The sequence below is a fragment of the Bidens hawaiensis genome, unplaced genomic scaffold (genome assembly GCF_021521415.1).
Source record: "Bidens hawaiensis isolate Kalapana, Puna unplaced genomic scaffold, B.hawaiensis_p1.1 tig00010926_1, whole genome shotgun sequence".
Lineage (NCBI taxonomy): Eukaryota > Viridiplantae > Streptophyta > Magnoliopsida > Asterales > Asteraceae > Bidens > Bidens hawaiensis.
The window spans coordinates 478380-498532 of NW_027491844.1; the positions used below are offsets into that span (position 1 = coordinate 478380).

The 20153-nt window shown below is 39.8% G+C and overlaps 1 pseudogene across 1 annotated transcript; it reads left to right on the forward strand.

Moving 5' to 3' along the window:
* The first annotated feature begins 2807 nt into the window (after positions 1–2807).
* LOC143536767 (vacuolar-processing enzyme beta-isozyme-like) lies at positions 2808–15382 on the forward strand (annotated as a pseudogene). The gene is made up of 9 exons (XR_013135935.1): positions 2808–2966; positions 3055–3219; positions 3339–3495; positions 3902–3987; positions 4096–4295; positions 4385–4433; positions 14555–14755; positions 14896–15090; positions 15176–15382. The product of XR_013135935.1 is annotated as a vacuolar-processing enzyme beta-isozyme-like (transcript).
* The last annotated feature ends 4771 nt before the right edge of the window (positions 15383–20153 follow it).

Genomic DNA, 20153 nt, shown 5'->3' on the forward strand with positions numbered 1-20153 from the left:
CACTCCGTACGAAGTACCTATTCATTATATGTTTATTGGCCGTTAAAAAAGACATCCATTGGCACTCCGTACGAAGTACCTAGACATTATATGTTTATTGGCCGTTAAAAAAAAGTGGACGAAATGCACATGAACGGACCCCACTAAATGTGGACCAGGGTCAAGCGACCTCAAACTCCTTATAAATTTGTATGCTACATGCTATCAAAGTTTGATTGATCCAACATATTTTCGTATAAATAGTTGGTGAAAATAAAAATGTAGTTGATAAGAGGGTAAAGTAGTTGATTTCGTTTTTCATTAATTAAAGGATAGGGGTTCCAACCTCATTTGAAGCATTTTTTTCCTCTTATTTTTTAGTGTTAAAATTCACTTAAGACTTTTTTGTTTTCTTTTTCATAAAGCCTTTATCAAACATATTTTTTTTTCTCTTTTTCTTTTTTTGGATTTGTCATTTAAAAGGGGTGGGGCGATATACCTTATTGTTCACTTACATCTTTCTATTGTAATTGAATTATTTTATTGCTGTAAATAAAAAGAGTATTTAAGGTAAAGCACTCTTAAATAAAATGACATCTTTCTGTACCAATGTACCATCTTTTAACAAGCAAACAAAATACAACTCAATTGGGTTAGAAAAACCCAAAGGTAGTTTTGTTGTTCCTGATTCGATTTGGTTGGGAAAAAAATTCGATTCGGGAAAAAATCATACCGAAAAATTAAAACCCACTTAAAATATTTCTGAGACCATCATTCAAAATATGTCATGACTCTCTAAACACTAAACACGAACACATAATTTTTATGCTTAGGTACATACGAAGACGTGTAATTTACTTTATTTAAAAACTGCATGTCTCCTGAGATGCTCTAAGGGGGTGTTTGGGATTCCTTGTTTGCACCTCCTTATACCTTGTATAAGGAGTTTTTCATAAGTTACTCAATTCTAACTTATAAAAAACTCTTTTTCCTTTTTTAAAGGGTTTTTCATAAGTTACTCAATTTACGCCCTGCTTGCGGTGCGCGCATATAATGTATATATGTGTGAACCCTCGGGTGGGCAAAAGTAAAAGTGCACTAATTTTGACGTTATTTTACTAATCTCGTGAAAATAACGTTAAAAGTGACGGAAGGTTAATCAGGCATCATGTGGTGGCGTTGATAACTGAAAGACAAGGGCACATGCACCAATCAGCCGGTGTCCCTGATGATTGAGTGCTATGTGCCTTATGTCCAAGGCTTGATGCAAAACTACTATCGAGCCGGGGGTCTCACCGGAAGCAGCCTCTCTATCCCTATGGGATAGAGGTAAGACTGTCTACATCTTACCCTCCTCAGACCCTACCATAGCATTGCTATTGGTGGGATATACTGAGTACGATGATGATGATGATGATGATGATGATGATGATGATGATGATCCAAACACTATTTTAACTTACAAAAGTTAATAAATTATAAAAAGGTAAAAATAAGGAAACCCAAACAGCCCCTAAATCTCTAATCCAGTTCATTTCCAATCCAATTTGGACATTGATATCACCGTACAAATGACGATTAATACACTAATACACGTCGTCGTTTCTTCTGTACAATGTTTACTTTTCTTTTGTTTTGTAAGACCACTTATAATGCGAATCTTAGGACGTCAAGTGCCAAGTGGCATGCCATATATGAGAAGACCACGAATGCTTATTTTGTGGGTCTGTCAGTGACTCAATTGATGGAAAATTGGATAATATGAATGGAAATTTATTAAATTATTAATATTAAATTCTTCATGTCATTTGTTTTATTTATTAGAATTTATATTAATATATTAAAATCTTTATATGATGAAAAACTCTTGAGTAGAGTTCTTTATGAACTTGATTAGTTTTTATTAGACTTTATGTATCTAATTGAATTTCTAATTAAGGGAGATTATTCACCATCCATAACTCTTATACATAATAGGCTATGTGTCTCATTTTTGATAATGCCAGAAAAAAAAATATAAGCTTGAAAACACAAGGAAAAATGTATGCATACATGAAGAGTTCTTGGTGAATGAGAAAGTCTTGAAGATCCATGTGACGAGATCCTATAGAGATGAGTTTCTTTATTCAATTCATCTACCTTTTCATTCTTTTATTTTTTCCACCAGTCCTAATACTGTAATTTACCTGATGTAACCTCGGGCGCATGGACATCTCCGGCAGTACAAACTGCTTTGGTTGTTGTACCATGGGAGACAGACGCGTTGTCTTATGTAGATGCGCTAAATCTGTTTTAAGGGAAGCGTGTTGAACACGTGCCTCACCCTCAACCGTCAACTTTTGTTTTGTTTATTCTTGCAGCCAAAGAGACTACTAGAATCCGTTATTATGGTAAAAATTGGCAAAATTATATTTAAATTCTTGTCAGAAAGATTACAAGAAGATGTTGCTGAATAACAAGTTGAAAACTATATAATTTGAAGTTTTTGAGTTTAATCATTTAACATATTTGTTATGTTTATTTTTATTTTGTATTACGGTATTTGTACTACATATTTTCTCATGTTAATAACAAGAGTCTCGTTAATATTTGTATTAATTTTAATATAAAAGGTGACCTATATTCCTACACCCTTTTGTTGTAGTGTTAGCGGGATGAACGAGGTCGAGGACGAGTCACATGTTACAATATTGGTGCGATCTTTGTCCTCCGAGAAACCTAAAAACTTCGGAGACAACTAATATTTCTTGTTCAAGTACAATGTTTCCTCTAGCTGTGCATGTACGTGAAACTATCGAAGTATGAATCGCACTATCTTCCTATTTCCTATGGCCACCTTCCAATTCCTTTTAGTAACACAGTTTACGGTACAACTCTCCGAAGCCGCCCGCCCATTCTCTCCGAATATTGATTTACCGGTCTTCAATGGCACAAAATGGGCTGTTCTGGTAGCCGGTTCGAACAATTACTTCAACTATCGCCATCAAGCTTGTATTCCATTGACTTTCGTTAATAAAGTGGATATCTTTTCAAAAAAATTAAATGTGACAGATAAATTAATTGTACTTATTTCAGGCGGATGTTTGTCATGCGTATCAAATACTGAAAAGGGGTGGATTGAAAGACGAGAATATAATCGTGTTCATGTATGATGACATTGCCAATAATAGATATAATCCGAGCCCTGGTGTCATAATCAATAGTCCCAATGGCTCGGATGTTTATGCTGGTGTGCCAAAGGTATATGATGTATTTGTATCATATAAGATTAACATTGCAATTGTCGCTAATGGTTCATTTTAGTGACAAAAAAGTTGCCAAAACTTTTGGTGCTCCTCATGATATATATGTTGTGTTAGGATTACACCGGTGAAAATGTGACCGCTGCCAATTTCTATGCCGTGCTTCTTGGCAACGCCTCAGCACTAACAGGTGGAAGTGGAAAAGTTGTTGCCAGCAGCCCTCTTGATAAAATCTTTGTGTACTACACGGACCACGGAGGCCCTGGAATTCTAGGTATTCCGTTACCTCGTGTTTAATTAATTTGTTGTTTAACACAGAAGTGATAAATTGTTTCTAACATAACTATAATATTGTTAAGAGCATTCTCAACCCGTACTCCATCCCTATTTCTGTAATTACACTAAAAACACTACATTTCTCTCTCATGTTCAATTAAATAATATTTTTTATACCTTTATCATTACTGTTTTCTCTCTCCTCTACTCACAACCAATCCAACAAATATTAAAAAATAAATAGGGGAAACAATGTTTTCCCAAATGTTTCCCCAAATTTACAAAAAATCACTACATTTATCTCTCCACCCTATAATTTACACTCACAATCACTCACAACCTCACCCTATAATTTGCAAACTTTCCTCACATAATTATAGAGAATGAGATGAGAATGCTCTAAGGGATGCCAAACATGCCTTTCATATACGCTAATGATTTGATCCAAGTTTTGGAAACAAAGCATGCAATGGGTACATATAGCGAGATGGTAAACTACATTTTCCTATAGATTTATAAACGATTACTGTTCATGGTCGTCAGAGATATATTCGGTTAGTAATATTCACTTTTCTAATGGTGAAATATTAAAATATAGGTTATGTATGTAGAAGCATGTGAAAGTGGAAGCATTTTCGAAGGCCTAATACAAGAAAATCTAAACTTATACGTGACAACCGCATCGAATGCAAATGAGAGTAGTTATGGCACTTATTGTCCCGGTACAACCCCTCCCCCACCTTAGGAGTACAAGACTTGCTTTGGTGATTTATACAGTGTCTCATGGATGGAATATAGGTATTTCGTTATATGTAATTTAGTGATCAATACCGACTGATATCTGTCTATCGCCACTAAATAAACTTTATGTAACTTTCTTCTGTTAGTGACGTGAAAGATTTGGCAACCGAGAAATTGGAAGAACAATACTTGACGGTTAGTAATAAGTAATAACTAGGGTTTTTCTTTGTTTGGTTAATCTTACCCTTTACTACTAGAAAAATGAGTATACCGACAAAAACTTTCTGTCGGTATTATATTGAAGGATCTCCTATGTAAAACAATTACACCACAAAAATAAGTTAAATTAAATAACTGGTATAATCCAATGGCATCAAGCACCTAGGATGAGCGATCAACATTTAGAACAGCTATTTGGTAACATGTTGATAAAGTGAGACGTTAGTGATCCCTCGGTCACATCCGCCGTTAATCTGTCACAAATTAGGTCCTCCATATACGAAGAAGAGATGAAGAGAAGGTCGAACAATTCATGGAAAGGTACATCTCTGAAAGCATGAATATAAAGGGAGTACCGGAGGTAATGAAAATATGTGGATTCATTAACAGGGTCAGGTTCTCCCAACTTACAGAAAAGTTAAGGGAGGATTTTCCCACCACCTTTGATTAGCTGATGGACAGAGTCCGAGCTTTTGTTAGAGGAAAGGACACGGGGTCCAAGCTAAGGGAGTGGGAGGGAAAGAAGGGGGAAACTACGGGAAGATATAGAGGCACCTTCGCAGGACGAGGAAGAACGCTGGGGAAGGGATCCGATTTTCCCCTTACAAATCCCCACATCCTGTTGGCGCGTCCTACTACCCCCCTCGCTTTTCCACTCCTAGCAGGGCGGAAGCTTTTCACCCTAAACCTCTTTTGGGAGATCGGTTGCATGCGGGGAACAAGGATGTGATGATGACTGATCGAGGCAAGTATACCCCCTGGCCCCACTTAACTAAAGCAACCTTATAGGCCCAACCCTCAGTGATATTGCAACTATCACAACAGCCCAAGGCATTCCACTGAGAGCCACATGAAGTTAAAAAAGTTATGGGAGGCGGCCCTTAAGGCAGGGCAGCTATCGCTCCCTCACAAAGAGGGGACCTCAAAGGTTAAGGAAGAAGATGAAGATAAACATTTTGTTGATGATGTGTGTCTAATAACCCTATAATAATGACACTCACAACTAAGCTTTAATATTAAAACGAAAATCCTAAAACCACACACAACCGGCAAGTGTACCGATCGCAAGTAGTATAGACCTAGGAAGTCCGAGTATCGAACACGTGGACACGTAAGACATTAACGATTACTAACCCTAGACAAGACCTACCTTAGAATAATATTATTTTGATTTTTGATTTCTTTTAACTTAACTGAACTAACCTAATTGATTGACAAAATTTACCAAAAATGGAAAACTTAACGGAAAACTAACTATGTTAACTTAGGATGGAGAAAAAACGTCTACCTAGGTCTGAATCAAATTGTAAGCCTAACAAGCTAATGGATTGGATGACTTCAAGACACCGGTCTCTAAAGATGACACGACTAAGGATCGCTCGGGCTCACTGGATTACCTCTCGGTCTCACTCAATAAACCCTAACTACTCAAAATCGGCTAAAACGACCAAATCAGGAAACAATTGCTAACGTGTTCTAATGAAGGATCACCTCTCGGTCTCACCAACACTTGACCCTAATGGCAATGAATACTACACAACCAAGGATAGAGGAACAATTCAACTTAAACCAAAATAAATCAACTAATCACTCAAAACACCTAAACCTGACAAGAAACGAACTCGCTCTCGCACAATCCTTATTCTAGCATGCAAAGGCAATGAGACAACCCTAACTTCCTATCACCTCTCGGTCTCAAAGAAGGTGCTTAACCGCTGTACTTAATCCAAATAATCACGCAACAAAACCCTACGGTTGTTCCTACCGCAAACTAACCCTAAACACAAAGTCTAGAATCAAACAATGCACCGATCAATCAATACGAAACTAATCAATCAACACATGGGGTTTATGCAATGAATCACTAAAATTTCCAGCCACTAAACACAACCTATTTCATGTCTAAATCAAACTTTACAATAGCAATTCAAGTCTATCAATCAAACAATCCATAAAACCTATCAAAACCTAACAAGAATCATCATTCCTAGGTATAACTAACAAGATTAGCATAGCATATTAATTGGACAGCCATGAACATTGAATAAAACCATTAATAAACTCATACCAATCATCTTAACAATTGTCCAACGATCAACAATAATCATAAACACTTCAATCTCTAACACAATTGCAAAACAAATTAACAATTAAGCAAGAAACTAAAAGTGTATGAACAATGAAAAAGATGTAAGTGTTTCCGGGGCTGCTCCTTGCTGTAAAATATGATATAATCGGTCCCGAGGCTTGGTTCTTGCTTGTTCTTCATTCCCTAGCCGCCACAAGCTCCAAACCCTAGCACACAAAACTTTCTTTCTTTTCTTTCTTCCTTCCTGATTTCCGATCGCAACAACTGTAGCAGCTTAAGGTTTTTTTAATTTTTTTATGTTATAATATAATATGGTCTTGGGCCTCCATGATGCATACGGGTCGGGCCTTGAGCTTTGTCTTGAACTTGTATGCGTAAAAGGCTCGTAGAATGCTCGAAAAGTCCCGGTTTTCTTCTTTCTTTCACCCAAAACCTACAAGGTTATTAAACTTACGTAAAACCTATCTAAAACGAGTTAAAACATATAAAATATAATGTAAAACGTAGATAAAATGTGCAGAAAATACGTGTGTTTTACAACGAGTTGATATGATCCGACGAAGAGGAGATGAGGAGGGGCGCGAAGATCGGTGTATTAAAAGGGGAAAAGGTGAAGCATTTCCCCAGATTCCTATATGGATGAACGTCCCCCTCTCATTCTCAGGGCTAACTAACAAGGACGCTAGGGAGATGCCTTTGAACATATCCGGCAGCTTGGCAGGACACCGGGTCGCCCGGGTCCACGTAGACGGGGGAAGCGAGGTGGAAGTCATGTATGAGCACTGCTTCGCGAGACTCCGAAAGGAAGTGCGGGACCGTCTGGAAGAAGATGTATGCCCTTTGGTAGGTTTTTCGGGGGAGGTAGTTAAGCCTTTGGGCTCCATAACCCTCCCTTTTAGTCTGAGGGAAGGCGTGAAGACTCGGACTGTCCAGCTTTGGTTTTCGGTAGTAAGAGCTCCTTCAAAGTACAACATCATACTGGGGCGCCCTGGTATGAGGGCTCTCTGAGCTATAGCGTCCACCGCACACGGATGCATCAAATTCCCAACTCCTGAAGGAATAACCACAATACGATCCTCAACTGAGATTATAGCTAGTGTAGATCCGGAAGGGAAGTAAAAAAAAGAAACATGTAGGAACTGAGGAATGGGTCCTCAACGGTGAGTTCCCCGATCAGACGGTCAGGATAGGGACCTCGTTGACAGATAAAGGGAGGGCAGGGCTAAAAGAGCTGTTGTTGAGAAACATGGACGTGTTCGCATGGAGACACGAAGACATGACGGGGATCCCTCGAAACCAAATGCAACACAGTCTCAAAGAGTTTCATTGGATGGAGCCTGTAAAACAAAAGAAAAGAAGTCTGAGGCCAGAAAAAAGCCAAGCCGTGTTAAAAGAAACCTGGAAGTTATTGCAAGCTGGAATAGTCAGGAAGGTAAATTATCCACAATGGATCTCCAACCCAGTGATGATAGCGAAACCCGACAACAGTTGGCGAATATGTATTGACTTCAAGGATTTGAACAAGGCTTGCCCAAAAGATGCATACCCACTCCCTGAAGTAGAGAAGAAGATAGAATCTTTGGCAGAATATCCCGTGAGGTGTTTTTTAGACGCCTATACGGGATACCATCAGGTACAGATGGACCCCAAAGATGAAGAAAAGACAGCTTTTTACACCGAAGAGGGGACCTTCTGTTACACTAAGATGCCGTTCGGTTTGAAAAACGCAAGAGCCATGTACTAGCGTTTTATGGACTGACTATTTGAAGAGCAAAGGGACAGAAACGTGGAGATTTATGTGGATGATCAAGTCATAAAAAGCAAACATGAAAAGGGAATGTTGAAAGACATAAGAGAAACGTTTCAAACCCTAAGAAGAGCCAACATGAAACTGAATCCGGGGAAATGCTCTTTTGGGGTAGAATTGGGGAAGTTCCTGGGGGTGTTGGTGACAAAAGGGGGTTTCGAGCCAATCCTGAGAAAGTGGAAGCACTGATACAGATGAAATCCCCCAAGAACATCAAAGAACTGCATAGGCTTAATGGAAGACTTGTGACTTTAAACAAGTTCCTTTCCAAAATAGCGGAAAGGACCTTGTCCTTTATGGCCGTTCTAAGAAGAAGTACAAAGAAGAGTAAATTCTGTTGGGACAGGGAAGCAGAAGTAGCCTTCCAGGAGCTGAAGAAACACTTATGTCACCTCCCTACAATTGCAACACCTCTACCGAGGGAAACGTTGGTACTATATCTTTCCCAAACACCAAAAACAATAAGTTCCGTGCTGATGGTTGAAAGAGGAGAAACACAGGTTCCATTTATTTCATAAGCCGCACATTCAAGGGACTAGAGGAAAGGTACTTGCCGGTAGAGAAACTGGTGCTAGCTTTGATTTACACGGCGAGGAAACTCCGGAGGTATTTCCAAGCACATGTCGTGCAAGTACTTACCAACCAACCTCTTCAGCAAGTTTTATCAAAGCCCGAAGTCTCGGGCTGACTAACGAAGTGGGCAGTAGAACTGGGGGATCATACACTCGAATATCGGCCAAGAACGTCCATCAAAGGGTAAGTGTTGGCCGACTTTTTAGCTGAAATGGAAGGGGGAAGGATAATGAGAAATGGGAAGAATGTGAGGCAAGGAGTAGTGAGAATGCAGGGAGTGAGGAACCTCGGTGGAAACTATACACCGATGGGGCCTCCAATGAAGAGGGAAGTGGGGCGGGGCTAATTTTAGTAAGCCCCGAAGGGATAGAGTTGACTTATGCAATAAGGCTGAATTTCCCGAGCACAAACAACGAAGCAGAATACGAGGCACTTTTGGCTGGACTCAGAATTGCCAAGGAAATAAGAGTAAGGAAAGTGCAGGCTCACGTTGACTCACTCCTGGTAGCCAACCAGGTGGGAGGAACCTACGATGCTAGGGACCCAAAAATGAGGGAATACCTAAGAGTAACTCAGGAAATAATGAAAAAGTTCGAAGAAGCGGAAGTAATATACATTCCAAGGGGTTCGAACATGAAAGCGGATGCCTTAAGCAAGCTAGCAGTGCTTTTGATCATTTGGAAAAAGAAGTAAAAGTGGAAACCCTCAAGCAACCGTCGGTGACAGAAGCTATGATAGACAATGTCGAAACCCAAAAAGAAAGTTGGATGACTCCCATCGTTGAATACCTGCAGGAAGGGAAGGTCCCGGAAGATAAAGAGGAAGAAAGGAAACTAAAGGTCAAAGCATTACAGTATGAAATAATTGAAGGGAATTTATACAGGAAGTCTTATTTGGGACCATCCTCGAAGTGTATTAATGAAGAAGAAGCAGAATACGTGATAAGGGAAATACATGAGGGGATTTGCGGAATGCATATGGAAGCCAAAATGGTTGTGGCACGGGCAATGAGAGTCGGGTACTACTGGCCATCGATGTTCTTTAGTGCTGTTAGAGAGACAAAAATGTGACAGCTGTCAGATACATGCCCCGGTGGGTAGGAAACCAAAATCAGCGTTAGTCCTGGTAAGTTCCTCATGGCCATTTCAAAAGTGGGGTATAGACATCGTGGGACCCTTTTCGGAGGGAATAGGAAGGGCAAAATTTTTGGTGGAAGCAATCGACTACTTCACAAAATGGGTGGAGGCCAAGCCACTTCGAACTATCACGGGGGAGCAGGTTAAGAGGTTTGTATGAGAAAACATTGTTTGCAGGTTTGGGCTACCATACGCCATAGTCAGTGACAATGGGAAGTAGTTTGCCAACAACCCATTCAGGGAATGGTGCCTACAATTAAAAATCAAGCAAACGTTCACGTCAGTAGCCCACCCCTAGTCCAATGGCCAGGTAGAAAGAGCAAATCGAAGTATGGTAGAGGGAATCAAGGCAAGGCTAGGGAGAGAAAAGGGATCGTGGGCGCACAGAACAATGCCCAAAACAAGAAATGGAGAAACACCTTTCAGCTTAATGTATGGAACAGAAGCTATGATCCCTACGAAGATCGGGGCGCCAACCAGGCGAACTTTGCAAGAAGAAGGGAGAGGTGAAGAAGATTTGAGGTTGAACTTGAATCTGGTGGAAGAAAGGAGGGAGGAGGCAGCAAGGCGGGAGGTTGAGTACAAAATAAAGATGGAGAGATACTACAATGCAAGGGTCAGGGAGGTCAGATTCAAAAAAGGGGACTGGGTGTTAAGAGAAAATGAGGCGAGTAGAAAAGAAGATCAGGGGAAATTAGGGCCTAAATAGGAGGGGCCCTATCAAGTTATTTGGATAATGGGGCCTACGTATTGGCAGAATCAACAGGAAAGGAGATTCCTAGAACCTGGAACTCCATGCAACTCCGAAAGTACTATGCTTGAAGGCAATAGCAAAAGAGCTAAGGATCAAACAAAACAAGTGACCTCTCTGTGAGGAATAAACAAGAAAGTCAAATTGTATTTTTTGTAACCGCTATGCAAACGTGATCCTAATGCAAGAAAGTACTTTATCAAAATCGTAACATGCAAACAACGAGTCCGTCTCATCATAAGGGCAACAAGTATAGAACACGAGTCCGCCTCGTAAATACTCACAATATGCTCCCCAAAGAGGGAAGGCCTCGCCGATAGGCTAAATGGTTAACCAATAAGCAAAAATTAAACATGCTAAGGCATACGCTAATAATCGTCATACATATTCCAATGCTAATGCATGTTCAAATACCAAAGAATGAAAATTTCAAATTTGCCCACGCAGGGGCAGACAAACAAAGCAACTGTTTAAAAGCATACAAACCCACATAAAGTTAATTGTCTAAAACAAACCACAAATTATAACAACGGAGACGGAGGATCAACAACGGAAGCCAGGGCTTGAATGTCTGCAACAAAGATCTCAGGGTCCGAGGAAACTAGGGCAATGATGGGGGGAACATGGGAGGTCAAGGCCACAAATGCCTCTTGAGCTTCTACCTCCGCAGTAGGAGAAAACGTGGGAGCTTCTTGAATGGGAATCCCATGGGAAGAATGTTCATAGGCCACCTGTAACCCATGTTGGAAACCAGAAGCAAACACAGCCCGATTTAGATTGTCCCGGACCTCCAACGTCTCCCTACAGCCCAGAGCCCGATCATATACCTGTTGAAAACTCGTGGAAACCAACCACTTCCGATCATCTTCATGCTTCGAAACAACTCCCTGTAGACGGGAACATTCACCCCTCAACCACTCAATCTCTTTCGACAGACCATCAACCTTCTGCCCCTCTTGATGTTTAGCAGCCCCTAATTGCTCTAAAGCTGATTTATGATCAAAACGTTCACGATCAAGCAAATTCTCCAGCTCATTAATTCTTACAAGCGGGGGGCTCTCTTTAAGCTTCAATAAAAACACAAGGCAAAAATAAGATAAACAAAGAAGATAAGAAGAAAAGTAAAGGGGAAACGAACCTTGGAAATTTTAGCCTAAGCATCAACAAGGGAAGATCGAACGGCATCAAGATCAGCAACCTTCTCTTAGGCAAGCTGAAGGCTAGTAGTAAGGTCAGCCACCTGTTTCTACGAAGACTCCAATGCAGATTTCAAACAAGAGACCTCTAAACTCAACTCCTCGGCCACATTAATTCTCTTGCGCATCTCCCCGACCCGTCGAACATAACCATCAATAGACTTCTTCAAACTAGCAATCTCCTCCTAACTATTCTGATGGACGACTTGAACATCCACAAACCCCTGACGAAGGGAAGAACCCAACACCAGGGTACGATAAAGGTACGTACCAAACTCCCCAAACAGGACATCGGGCATCATAGTTTGCATATGAGCATAATCCACAGGGGGAATAACACATGTCAAGAACTCATGAGCATGGTGGGGAGTGTTGACAGAAGAGTTCACAGTCAATGACCATTTCGGGACAAAAAGGTCAGGGGGAAGAGGATTAACTGAGGAAGGATTCGAAGAACCTTCAAGGGCGATAGGAGCTTTACCTTTGGGGTCAGCCTCGGCAGCATCAGAATGTTTGCTAACAAAGGCATGAGCAACAATAGGGTCAGGAACCGCATCAGTGACCTTGAAAGAAAAGTCTTCATCAACATCAACAATTTCAGGAGCAGAAGAAGAACCCTGCCCAGTGGAGCCCATAAGTGCATTTGGAGTTACGAAGGCGACTCTTTAAGGATGAGTCAAAAAACTCAGAAGCAAAGTTCTTGCGTTTCAAAGAATCTGAGACAGCCACACCTGAGAAGCCAGGGGCTTCGGAATCGGAGGAAGCATCACCGGTACGAGTCACCGGGGTGGAAACACCAGCAGATACCGGAAGAGCAACGAATTCAGCACCTTTAACTTGACGTTTCTGAAGTATCTCCATCAAATCCATCTCTGCAAAACAACAACAAAGAAAAAAAGAAAAGTAAATCAGAAACAGGGGGAAAGTATTTAAGGCATTTGACAGAAGTTAGGAATCACCAACCTCGCTCCCCGTCAAACATAGTAGGACGTGTCAACGGGTCCAGCCAAATGTTGCTTAGTCCAGTCATGTATAACAGGGGCTCAGGGTAGGTGGCATCTTCAGTAGGGTTTTTAATCAACAATTTATAAAGAGAATCATGTACAGTAGGAAAGCCGGGGGTAGGATCATCAATGTGAGAACCAACATGACGGCGACGAGTAAGACCGGGAGCAAAATAAGAAGACACAAAGAAAAAAATCATTTTTCCACTCCCGAGGGTAAAACCCAGAGGGGATGTAGGAAGTACAGGGAGGGTGTTTACCGCTTGCTCTTCGCTCAAAGGTGAACCAATCGTCGTCGTCAGCCTTTAAACGGTAAAACCGCCGAAACAAAGTAACAGAAGGATCTCCACCGAAGGCCCGACAAGCGACTTCAAAGTGAGTGACACGAAGAAACCCTAAAGGGTGGACTTGGGAGAAACACAATCGATGGTATTTCAACAAAGCCAACTGAAATTCAGTTAAAGGATAACGGATATTGGAAAACTCAAGGTTTTTCGCATAAAAGGCGATAAACCCAGGACAGTTGCAAGCTGTATTTGGTCCGGGAAGTATCGGAGACAAAGACAAATGGATATGGTAAGTCGAACACTGGGTAGCCATTCTGACAGAGGACATGGCCGAGGTAATGGTTGATCGACTGTCGCGACTCATAATGTAAAAGAGAAAGGAGGAGACAAACCTGGGCAAGGAAGGAAATCGCTGGAACTTTTGGAGAAGAAAGGTAGAAAAGAGAGGATCAACAATGGTGAAAAGACAAGGGGGCGGTTAATTATTGCCTTGGGAAGGTAAATCGTCAAAATTCAAAAAGGAAAGAAATTGGGCCGGATCAGGCAAGTTGGCTTAAAGGGAAGAAATGCATAATTAAGCGGGCCAAACCAGAAAGAGAATCCACGGGAAGAGGCACAAGAGGATGATCAAGAGCACAAGATGAGTCTATTGTCCTCGTCGTAAATAACGAGAACAATAGACTAGGGGACTTGAAGAGCCTACCCATGAGACAGGCTCACGGGCATGCCCCAAGCCCAATAATCTAAGCAAGGCCCAGCCCAGGAAAGCCCAATAGCACAAATGGTTTTAGAAGACGGAATAGAGGGAAAAAGGTTTGCGAGGGAAACGCATGCAGCACGTCCGATCCGGTGGGTGGCCCGAGGAGCGTGTGATCCGGGATAGGGGCCAGTAAGAGGTAAAGATCTCCGAAGAAAGCAAGGCCCGAGGGAAAGAAGATCGGACCAAAGGACCCAACCGGAAGTGATAAACCATAGGATCTTGTGTACACTTATCCTCTCCTATAAATAAATAGGAGATAACACTTGTGTATTCATTCACTAATTCAATACTAAACACCACATACTTTTACACTTGTGATCCCATTCTTGTGATAGTTAGGAGCCTTCCCCGGTTAACCGGAATAGGATCCAACAGTAACCATCATTAACGACTACTATGGATATCGGTGATGCTTCTTATTTCCGCATGAAGTAAGATGTTAGTACTATTCAAGATGCTTTTCCGTGACACAAAATCACCCAAAATGGTTGTAGGTGAAAATGAGGACTCTAAACAACTACTCTTCTTTCGGATCTCATGTGATGCAATATGGCACTCAACGTATAAGCAACGAGACTGTTTCTGTTTACCAAGGTTCTTGTCCAGTGAAGCTCACCGCAAAACCTTTGCAATCTTTCGAATCCATGGGTGTTGTAGATCAAAGAGAAGCGGATCTTCACTCCATGTGGCATATGGTATGTACACATATACAAAAACTATAGAATAATTAGGTATTTATGTGCAATTTTCATTGCAACTGGTCACGATCCTTTAGCTACTGCCATTTCAGTCATAAATTTGTTGCAAGGGTCTGATCTAATTTCATAATCTACAGTACAAGAAATGGACCGGAGAACCACAAGAAAAGGAGGAATTGCTCAACAACATTAAGGAAATCACCACACATAGGACACATCTGGATAGTAGTGTCAATACCATAAAATTCCAGCTATTAGGAGACCAACAACATGGATCACAGAGGGGTGGAGGTTGGGCCCTCGTGGACGATTGGGACTGTCTTAAATCTATGGTATACCAAAAGAAAAATGATTCAATTTACGATCAGCTTCCTTTTTGGTCATTTTTTAACCTTTCTAAATCTTTGATTGGTTAAGGTTCGAACGTTTGAGACACATTGCGGATCATTAACCCAGTACGGCATGAAACGTACTCGAGCATTTGCTAAGGTGTGCAACAATGGTGTTAGCACGAAAGCCATGGATGAAGCTGCCAAGGAAACATGTGGTTCGTATAACATGGGGCAATGGGATCCTACAATCGTTGGTTTTAGTGCCTGATCGATAACGAAACTAATACCATGTAATATGATGAATTATTATGTTTTCGTCTACAATAATGGTGACAATAAGTTGTAATCACCAAATTAGATGGGCTTGTGGTAAATGCCATCCCATCTGTCTTTTGGTTGCACTATAAGTGACAAAACAAAGCACATGAATACGAAGTTTAAAAACTTTCTATCATCAATTTTTTGTTCTAGTCGTAGTTCACTTGATGAGTTACGGTGATGGGGAAATTTTGGTTTGTCATACGTATCTTAATTATAAGTCAATTAATTGTAAGAAACAACATGCAACTAACTAATGGCATGCATGATGCATATCTCTAATAATTTGTAGGAACATTAGGTTATTAGACTCATATCTTGCATATGGAAGCGGGACATAAGAGAACAAAGAGAAACAAGAGATATTTGGGAGATTGAGACTCGATTCATATTTTCATTCCGTATAAACATTCACTTCCTTTTTGTGTAAACATTCACTTCCTTTTTATATATGTGTTTACAATAACAAGGAAATAAACCTACCACTAACCAACTGCTTACACTACTATGATGATAATTCACTAATTAAGATAAAGGAATAAACTAGATAATGCATGGTATATTTTATCTGTATCATCCTCCTACTTGAAAGATCTTTGTCCGCAAGAAGAAATTAGAAGAGACTAGGCGAAGCGAAACTGGAAAACAAGATACAATATTACGACAACAAAAGTAAGATTCGATGTTAATTTTGTCACAGGTTTGGGCACAAGATTGATAAATTGGGTAGAGACAAAAAGATATTTAAAAAACAATTCAATTTTTCTAAGAGCATGCCTCAAATTTCTGAAGAAGTGGTACTTGGATCGGATTCTCAGTCTTGGAACCATCTATGGTATATAAAGTTGAATTTTAGATGTCACACGTTGACGTCTGGTAACAAGTATTTATTCATCGACTTAGAAGATGGATTAGTGCCGAGCCCAATTTATATGTATAAGTCTTTTATACTTGTTAACTTTATCATCGATGTATTTTATATGCTTTCATTTAGTTTTTGTATGTTTGGGCCCAAGGTCATATATAAACAAAGCCCATTGAGCATTTGAAGTAATGAAAGAATGCATAGCCATGCTTCCACTATAAATAGTGGAAGGCATGACATGCAACATAACCTTTTCGAAAATATTCAAACTCCTACTCTCTCTCTCTCTCTCTCTCTCTCTCTCTCTCTCTTATCCTCTCACCAAATCCAACCTTACCAAATATAGCAAATAAATCAAACACTACAAGATCTGAGATCTTTGTGAGTTGTAGGTGATTTCCGCTAGCCTACAAAAAGATTGATTCAAGAACTAGTTGTAAGATTCGTTCTAAGGATCTACAATTGGTATCAGAGTGTTCGGCTCTACTAGTTGTGGTTTTTAGATCACAACCTTGGATTTTGGTTTTGTTTTAGTGTTTTTTGAGTGTGCTTAAGTGTACTAAGGGTTATTTCGGGATGCTTGAAGCTTATTTTCTACAAACAGGTTGTTTTCATTAAGATTCGTGTTTGAACAGCTCGTTCTGCAAATCTGTACTATCAAATAGTCGATCGCAATCGCATTTGATTCGTAATAACATTTGATATCTGATTCGCAATCGCATTCAAGATCACAATCACATTAGGAATCAAATTCGCGTTTGAAATCGCAATCGCATTTCAAATCACAATTGCATTCAAATCTCATCCGCATCCCTAATCGCAATCGCATTCTTGCTCGCAATTGCACTCCTGTTCACAATCGCATGCAGAATCGCAAGGTTACCAAATCGCAATCGCAATTGCATGGAATTAAATACTCATGTTCTTTTTGACTCAACGCGTCAGCTACCACATTAGCCTTCCGCTCATGGTAAAATATTTCACAATCATAGTCATTTAAGGTTTCAATCCACCCTCTATGACGCATGTTAAGTTCTTTTTGCTCAAAGATATGTTTCAAGCTCTTATGATCAGTGTACATGATAAATTTAATTCCATAGAGATAGTGCCTTTATAATTTCTAAACAAAAACTATAGCACCTAACTCCAAGTTGTGAGTTGTATAATTCTTCTCGTGTACTTTCAATTGACGGGAGAGCATAAGTTGTTACTTTCTTTCTTTGCATTAGTACGCAACCCAAACCTAAATGGGGCGCGTCACTAAATACAACGACCTTCTAGCAAAGCCAACACAGGTTCACTAGTAAGCTTTCGCTTAAGTAAGTCAAATGCTTCTTGTTGTTTAGTTCCCCGTTCATACTTGACATTCTTTCCAGTTAACGAAGGTAAGGGAACTGCTATTCGGGAGAAGTTTTCAATAAATGTTCTGTAATATTCGACCAATCCTAATATTCTTCTGACTTCGGTTGGCGATCTAGGAATCTCCCATTTGGCTATTGCTCCACTTTTATCAGGGTCTACTTGAATTCTATTAGGATTAACAACGTGACCAAGAAATTGCATTTCATGCAACCAGAATTCGCATTTAGAGAACTTAGCATATAATTTATCATTCATGAGTAATTCAACAAAGATTCTAAGATGAACCTTATGATCTTCTTCTGATTTAGAATAAATGAGTATATCGTCGATGAATACGATTACAAATTTATCTAAATAAGGTTTGCAAATTATGTTCATCATGTCCATGTATGCGGCTGAGGCATTAGTAAGTTCAAATGACATAACGGTGAACTCATAATGGGCATACCTCGTTCAGAAAGCAGTCTTTGGAATGTTTTCTTCTTGAACTTTCAATTGATGGTATCCAGAGCGTAAATCTATTTTAGAAAAGAAACTCGCTCCTTGCAATTGATCGAATAAGTCGTCAATTCTAGGTAGCAGATACTATTTTTAATAGTTACTTTATTTAATGCTCTACAATCGATACATATTCTCATTGATCCGCCTTTCTTTTTGACAAATAATATTGGAGCTCCCCAAGGTGATAAACTTGGTCGAATGAATCCTTTTTCTAGTTGTTCATCCAATTTCTTTTCAATTCTTTCATTTCGGTTAGAGCTAATTAATATGGAGATTTGGCTCTCAGGGCAATTCTAGGAATCAAGTCTATTATGAATTCGACCTTTCAATTAGGTGGAATACCGGGAAGTTCATATGGAAAGACGTCTAGAAATTCAGCTACTATGAGTACATCTGTGATTTCTTTTGGCTTTGATCTTTTGTAACGTATTCCATAAATGCTAAAAAACCATGGTTTAGACATTTGTTAGCTTTAATCAAAGAGATTTGGCTAACTTGCCCTGCATCTTTGCCACCGGCGATTTGAATAGTTCGCTTGTTAGGGGCTTGAAGTTTTATGATTTTCTTATTACAAATAATACGGGCATGGTTGTCAGATAGCCAATCCATACCTAGAACTATATCAAAATCGGCTAATTTCATGGATAATAGCTGAACAGGCATGCCATAACCTGCGAACAAAATTTTTCCATTTTCTGAGGTTTTTGAAATTTTGACTATCTCACAATTGGCTGTCTCGACGTTTAAGATTTTATTTAATTTTGTTAAAGGTTCATTTAATAGACTACAGAACTTATAAATTATAAAACTTTGATTTGCACCTGAATCAAATAAAACTTTTGTGTAAACGTTATTAACTAAGAACGTACCGGTTATGGTGTCTAGTATATTGGCAGCCTGCTTGGTGTTGAGTACAAAGACTCGAGCATTACCTTTCTTCCCTTCATTCTTGGTGCCACTTCCTCCAGCACCTCCACCGGTACCTCCTCCCATAATATTCTTTTTAGGACAATCAAAACTGAGATGCCCCATCTCATTGCAGTTGAAACAAGTCATGTTTTTCTTCCAACAACCTGCCGCCTTATGTCCTGTCCGTTTACATGAATCGTAGAATTTGGTTGTTGAAGTAGAAGTTTCATATCTGGATCACCCCATGTGGCGTCTCTTGCAAGTCTTACACAATGGAATGGTTGGATTGAATCTTCCCTTCTTCCTTTCCGTCTGTTTACTCTTAAAACGGGTATCCTTGTTTCCTTCACCGTCTACTCCTTTCTTATCCTCTTCCTTGTTACAAATCAGACCATTCATTACATAACCAGCCAGTTCATGGCTGAATCAATGGTTTGTGGCAGATGAGACCTCACCGTCTATCGGATCTCTCATGGTAACTCCCAGATGTAACGAGTCACCTTGCTTGATTCTGGTGTAACCAACTATGAAACAAGTCTACAATACTCTTGAAACTTCGTATTGTAGTCTTTCAGATTAGTTCTGACCACCTTGTAATTTAGGAACTTTGTTTTAATCAGATCTGTCTCATGCAGTGGATAGAACTTCTGCATTACCAATCCTTTAAATTCTTCCCACGTTAACTGATACATGGGTTCTCTACCTCTTGATATTATTAGAGTGTTCCACCACTTTAATGCTTCTTCTTTGAACATTTGGGGCGTGTACTGAATCTTTTTTTTTTGGCGCACTTACTAATAATCACAATCGATTTCATTTCTTCTAACCAGCGAAGTGTAGTTATGGCGCCCTTATCACCATAAAATTCCTTTGGTCCATAAGTCTTAAAATCCTTGAAAAGACAACCTTCAATTGTTAACTTCTTTTTGAAATTTTTGTTGAAAATTCCATCAGCATTTGAACCTTGATCACTTTCCTCATGCGGGTTTGAAGGGTTTGGACGAGATCTAGATTTGACTGGTTTATTTGAATGCCGAGATTCACTTTTAAGTGTTGATTCGCCTTTCATGGCTTCAACTAGTGGATTAATATCATTAGCTATCAATTA